General features: G+C 37.8%; 1 long non-coding RNA gene across 4 annotated transcripts; it reads right to left on the reverse strand.

The window, feature by feature from the left end:
- Window positions 1-750: 750 nt before the first annotated feature.
- On the reverse strand, window positions 751-6,000 carry LOC122083306. Of its 4 annotated transcripts, none has more exons than XR_006141622.1 (5): window positions 5,888-6,000; window positions 3,442-5,790; window positions 3,134-3,352; window positions 1,578-2,817; window positions 751-1,274 (listed from the first exon to the last, which is right to left on the reverse strand). It is a non-coding gene; the product is annotated as an uncharacterized LOC122083306 (long non-coding RNA). The 4 variants fall into 4 exon arrangements; XR_006141624.1 differs by lacking the exon at window positions 751-1,274 and having other exon boundaries at window positions 1,440-1,694; window positions 2,742-2,817; XR_006141621.1 differs by lacking the exon at window positions 751-1,274 and having other exon boundaries at window positions 1,440-1,694; window positions 2,584-2,817.

A 6,000-nucleotide genomic window follows, 5' to 3' on the forward strand; every position in this document is an offset into this window, starting at 1 on the left:
AGTTCATAAGGTTGAATGGGACACTGTAATCAGCTGAAGAGGGAGCCACCAAAGAGGGGTTCATAGATGCACTTCTAAACTAGGCCAAGACCAAGATGGATGCAAAGCAATTATTGAATACTTGGTTGAAGCTTAAGATCAAGTCTGGCCATGGAACCTATATAAGGACTTGTTGGAAGTTCAAGTCCTTATTTTTAAGTTTACAAGATGCAATCCTATGTCTGTGCTTTCTAGCAAAAAAAAAAAAAAAAATCCTATGTCTGTGCTTAGAAAGAGAAATAACATAATATGCATATGGAAACTGAGTTGCTTCAAGCTATTTTTCTTCTACTAAGGGTGAGTATGTTCCAGTCTACCAGTCTTTGGGACAGTCATTGAGTTCTAGTTGAGAATGCTTCTGTAATATGTATCTGCACTCTTGATCTCTATCACAAGTAAAGTTTTGATGACCTAAAAAAGAAAAAGAATTAACTATTGTTGATGGATTCTATGGATTACACACAATCTAGCTTTGTATTTCAGCCATTAAACTAAATTAAAGCTTTATTTAGGACATGGAAAAGTGCGAATTGGGCGGAGTTTACCACACAAATAACTGACTACAGTGATCAATACCTTTAAAAAATTTTGGCAGCAACTAATGTATCATATAAGAAGCCTTACCTAAGCAGTCCACTGAAATTGGTCACTCTTTACGTTCTTTGCAAATAGGAGTAAGGTGAATTTATCATTAATGGCTAGTTAAGACTTAAGAAAGCAATGCACAATGTACTTAATCCATGTTAATTTGACATGGTTGCCAAAAAATTAAAGAAACAAATATTTGAAGGAACTGTAACAATTCACATTGCTTGTATACAAATGAAGTTATTCACATATGGGTTTGAAGTGTAACAACTGACAGAGTAATCACACAGACCATCCTGAGTTTGCAGAAAAGGGTTCTTCAAGAACTCCTTGGCAGACAACCTTTCCTCTGCTGGAAGAAAACACTTCTCAATGAACCTCCTCACTTCAAGATCCTTCCTAACCCTTCTGGCCTTATTCCACCCATAACCTTCTTGTACATCTGAGCTGGGTTCTTACATTCAGTGTAAGGCAACCCAAAAGTCACCATCTCTAGCATACACATCCCAAAGGAATATATATATATATATATATTTATCAAATCAAAATCTGAGCTCTTGTCTCTTAGAACCGTCACCAATCCGAGATCACCAATCCAAACTTCACCATGGTTGCCATTGATGAAGATGTGATCACATTTGAGGTCCCTACGTATGACAGGGGAACTGTGACTGTGAAGATCACATTTACGCTTGGACTGCAAGGGAACTAGCTTTTAACTGAAACCTCAAGTCAAATTCCCAAACTCAAAATTTGGGCCCTAAAATGTCCCAGGATTAGTCCAGCTCTCGATGAAACCATACGTCTTTTTTTTTTTTTTTTTTTTTTGGAAGGCACATATTTCTTCCTTTTTCCTGGTAGAAAAAGGCAGGCATATAATTCACTTTGCATACATTTCTTTTTTTCTGTATGTGTATGAAACAGGGAGAGAGAGGTGCAAAGGTACTCACAATTTCAGAGTAGGACATTGACACAAGTCCCACAATCTTCCGGTTCTAGTTCAAATGTCAAAAAATCCCAGCTAAGTTGAGTGTTCTTGCCTTGAGAATTTTGAGGCAGATTGAGGGCTGCAAAGATAAATTTTAGGCATTAGGCCTCTATCTTGAAGCTTTTTCTTTTTTTCCTGGTAAGACATTGAAGCTAGTCCTCATTGTCTAATAGTACTTCTCAATTCAAAACTTAAAGGGCTCAAGCATGTAGATAAGAAGTCATATATGTTTATTGATGTTTGTGAAGTTCAGACTTATTTTCCCATCAATTCATAATATAATAGCAAGTGTATACTCTTGATCATGCATGTGTAAAGAAATACATAGCCAACAGTGAACAAGTAATAGCTTTTCATTTTAGAAAGTCTGCTTGAATAAAGATGTGTCATAGAATTGACATTAATTTCCAAGTGAAAGGAGGTGTTTACAAGGTTTACTCTAGTCTTGGGATCAAATCCTGGCTGTAGACTCATCAAATACAATCCATGGCTTATGTGAAGCTTTTGCACAACTTGAGTAGCTTTTAGCTTAGACCAACTTATATTTATTAAAACTCCAATAGACTCCAAAGCAACAATCTCTAGAAGTCAAATTGGGGTGGGGGATCTATATATGCATGTGTCCTTGAGAGAGGAGAGAGGGAGTATAGAAAATAAACCCCTCCTCCTCGTATCTCTTACTTTTACTGAACAAAACAAAACAAGTCATAGCTGCCTATAATGCCACAATCAATATTACATTTAAGTCTAAAATGGAAAGGAGGTTATTTAACTTATGAAGAAAAAGATTGTACCCACAGAGAGTTTCCCAGCATGTCTATCAGATAAAGAGGAAAGGGACCATGAGTTAAGATTACAGAGGAACAATTTAGGTAGGAGTCCACAAATTTAGGAGGGTTACTACTAGCATGGTAAATTTAAGGAGGTTAAAATGCATAAATGTATTAAGCACAAAACGTCTGCCTTACTTGCATAATACAGTCAAGCAAGAGAAAGTTGGCGAAAACAAGACAGATCCGCCTGTGTAAGTGAGACTCAAGTGAGAATAGAATTAATCAACACCACAATTTTTGCTTTCCAATAATTCTGCAAAGATTTGGAATAGAGAGAGAACAATTAAACCTACCCACTAGTGTAAGAATGACTTATAGAACAGATTCCTCCATTGTATAACTTTCATCATTTATTATGACCAATTGAAGCTTTAGGGCCCGTTTGATAACGTTTCAAGAAACGGAGTAAAAAGCGTTTGATAAAACTGTTCCGTTTCACTTATTTTCAGAAATAGAAATAAGAATTTTTACTTATTTATGATTCAAGAAACGACTTAGGCAAAACAAGTTCAACTTGTTTCGCCGTTTCTAGAAACGACTTGTGGCCATTCTTTCATTGGTTACTATCGACTTCTAAAAACATGACTTATCAAACACCTTCAATTCCGTTTCTGTTTCTAGAAACGAAAATTTATGTTTCTGCCGTTTCTTGAAACAGAAACGGCAGAAACATTATCAAACGGACCCTTAGTGTTGGCAGAAACTAACTGGCGGCTGATAAGTGATAACCTATAGATTCAATGCTACAGAATGCTAATTAGTTGAAATGTCGCACGCAACTGCTTTATCACGTTGTTTGGATTCTTGAGCATTTTCAAAGAGAAGCGATTTCTCTCAGTAATAATAATCTGCCCCTGATATCTGTTCCATCATTCAGTCATGCTCTTCACATCTTGTCATTCACCTATATCAAGAGAAATGAAATTAAACTCACACATGGTATAACAAAAAAGAGAGATGTAAATCATATATTTCTGATTGCAGAAGAAATACCTCATTCAATTGGTTGCATTGCATCTATGCTTTTACTGTGTTACTGCATTATAGACATATCCGTCAGTACTCTGTAGTATTCCATCATTGGGTTTTGTTGTGAAAGGGAATGCCCATAGTTGGCGGTTAGGATTTATTGACGTTGCAAATCTATCATTATGGTAGGGATATGGGCAATCTTGGACCACAGTTCTCCTTCCTTCTTTTGGTACAATTGGTTTAGCATTAGACAATTTACAATCTCCAAACCTTCAAGAGAGGTTAGGTTAGAGAGTCCATCATGTAAGGATTCAAGAATCAGGCAGCCATAGATCTAAAATTTCCTAAGATTGTTCGGAAGCAGGCCCTTTGGAATGGACATGAGAGCAGGACATCCACCAACAGTGAGATCTGAAAGAGAGGTGAGATTATGAAGGCCCAAGGTATACAGGGGTTATTGCACTCCATAAGAAAAGAGCATCCCAAATTGTTCAATTGTTGGAGATTTGTGAGTTTGTGCAGTCCCTTGGGCAAGGAATTCAGCTTCCCACAATTTAAAATCCATAGGTCCCGAAGTGTGCTGGGTAATCCCATGTCTGGAAAGGACTCAAGAGCAAGACAATCTCCAATTTCTAATTGTTGGAGTTTTGTGAGTTTGTGCAGTCCCTTGGGCAAGAAATTCAGCTTCCCACTATTTGAAATCGAAGTGTCCGAAGTGTGATGGGTAACCCCATGTCTGGAAAGGACTTGACAATAAGACAACCTCTAATTTTTAATTGTTGGAGATTTGTGAGTTCATGCAGTCCCTTAGGCAAGGAATTCAGCTTCCCACAATTTAAATCGATAGCTCCTGAAGTGTGCTAGGTAACCTTATGTCTGGAAAGGACTCAAGAGCAAGACAATATGTAATTTCTAATTGTTGAAGGGCTGTTAGGTGTTGGAAGAATCCACCAGGTAGCGAAGACAGATTTAAAATACCTTTCATGCATAAGGATGAAAGTGATGATAAATCAGACACCTTCCCAGGTACCATTTCACTGCATTGCCCTAACAGCAACCTCTCGAATGATGGCAGCATTGGAAGGAAAGAGGGTTCTTCACAAGCTTCTATTGCAAGTTTCACCAAGGAAGGAAGGGTGTGTGGTAATTTCTTCATGTTGGGACATCTAAAGACATATAGCTCATTAAGCCAATGGAATTCTACTTCACCACCATCGTCGACGTTTGAGTTGCAATCATGAAGTGATTGATGTTGAGAGTCAAACAATTTTTTCATCTTGTAATATTCCACAAACTTTGATGATCCAGAAATTTTAGTTGATTCAGAAAAGGACTCAATGCCAAAACATTGTAATAAGTCATGATATGAATATCTATCATCATTCTCAGAAAAGTAGTCGTCAGTATAGGTAACCCCATTCATACACCACCACATATCATAGCATTTCCAAGTCGACTTGTATATTTTTTCATAAGGACGAGTCTTAGATGTGTCAAAGAAAGACTTCATAGAGAGATCGTCGAAATACCCTACTCCTATATCTTTAAGCCGTTTCTTTCCTTTCGATTGCACAATACCTTCTGCCATCCATAATCCTACGAACTCTTGTCGAATTCGTAGTCCTTGGGAAATAAAGCACAATATGTGAAGCGCCTCATCAGATGCAGAGGAAGATGATGATCGCTCAACACAAGTGATGGAATGATATTAGTACTGTCCCTTAAATCCCATATTTCACTCTCCAAAATATTTTTCCCACTCACAATTCTCCCCTTTATCTCCCAAGACACCAGCCAGTGTCTTTATAGCCAAAGATAAACCCTAACATTTCTTCAAAACTTGTTCACCAAATACTTCCAACTTTCATTCGCATCATCAGATGATGAAATCATGATCATGATTGTTTGGATCAGTGCGCACAATTGATACACCCCTTTGTTCCCTATTGTAACCAATATCTTGCTTCCTCATTCACCAAATGAGGAAATGAGGAGGCGCTGCTTAAAGCATCCCATCTTCCATAGTTCTCATTCCTCATGTCATCATTATAAACAAGTTGAGCAAGGTCCGTCTTTCCAATTCCACCCATGCCTATTATGGAAAGCACCGAAGAAATTACTACCAGTGTTACCCGGATGACTTAGAGTTTTGTATAATAGCAGCCATTTAACAATCTTCCATGTATCTTCCTCTCTGCCAAAAACTTTAGAACTATTCACCAAAGAACTCGTCCGTGGCCTCTGACTTAATACCTTGGGCCTTGAGGACCCAGATGCTATGCTAGGATTCAAACCTAGAACAATACCTTCTTGGGCTATACTTTTTAAACTCTCATCTTCCCTTACTTTTGATCCAAACCTTCCAATTCCCTGCAAATTGATGCCATTAACCGCAAATTCTGCAGTAGATTTCAACAAAGAAGAAACACAAATTTAACTTGAGAGTAAGAGGAACAGAGTTAGTTACCTGTTGGGTTTGGCGAAGGTGGGTCTGATTTTCATATTTCAATTTCAGCCGTAGAACTTCAGTGGCAAACGCATCCAGTATGTCATCCACATCATAGAGAAGTTGTTTGAGGC

This window comes from Macadamia integrifolia, chromosome 1 (assembly GCF_013358625.1).
Source record: "Macadamia integrifolia cultivar HAES 741 chromosome 1, SCU_Mint_v3, whole genome shotgun sequence".
Taxonomy (NCBI): Eukaryota; Viridiplantae; Streptophyta; class Magnoliopsida; order Proteales; family Proteaceae; genus Macadamia; species Macadamia integrifolia.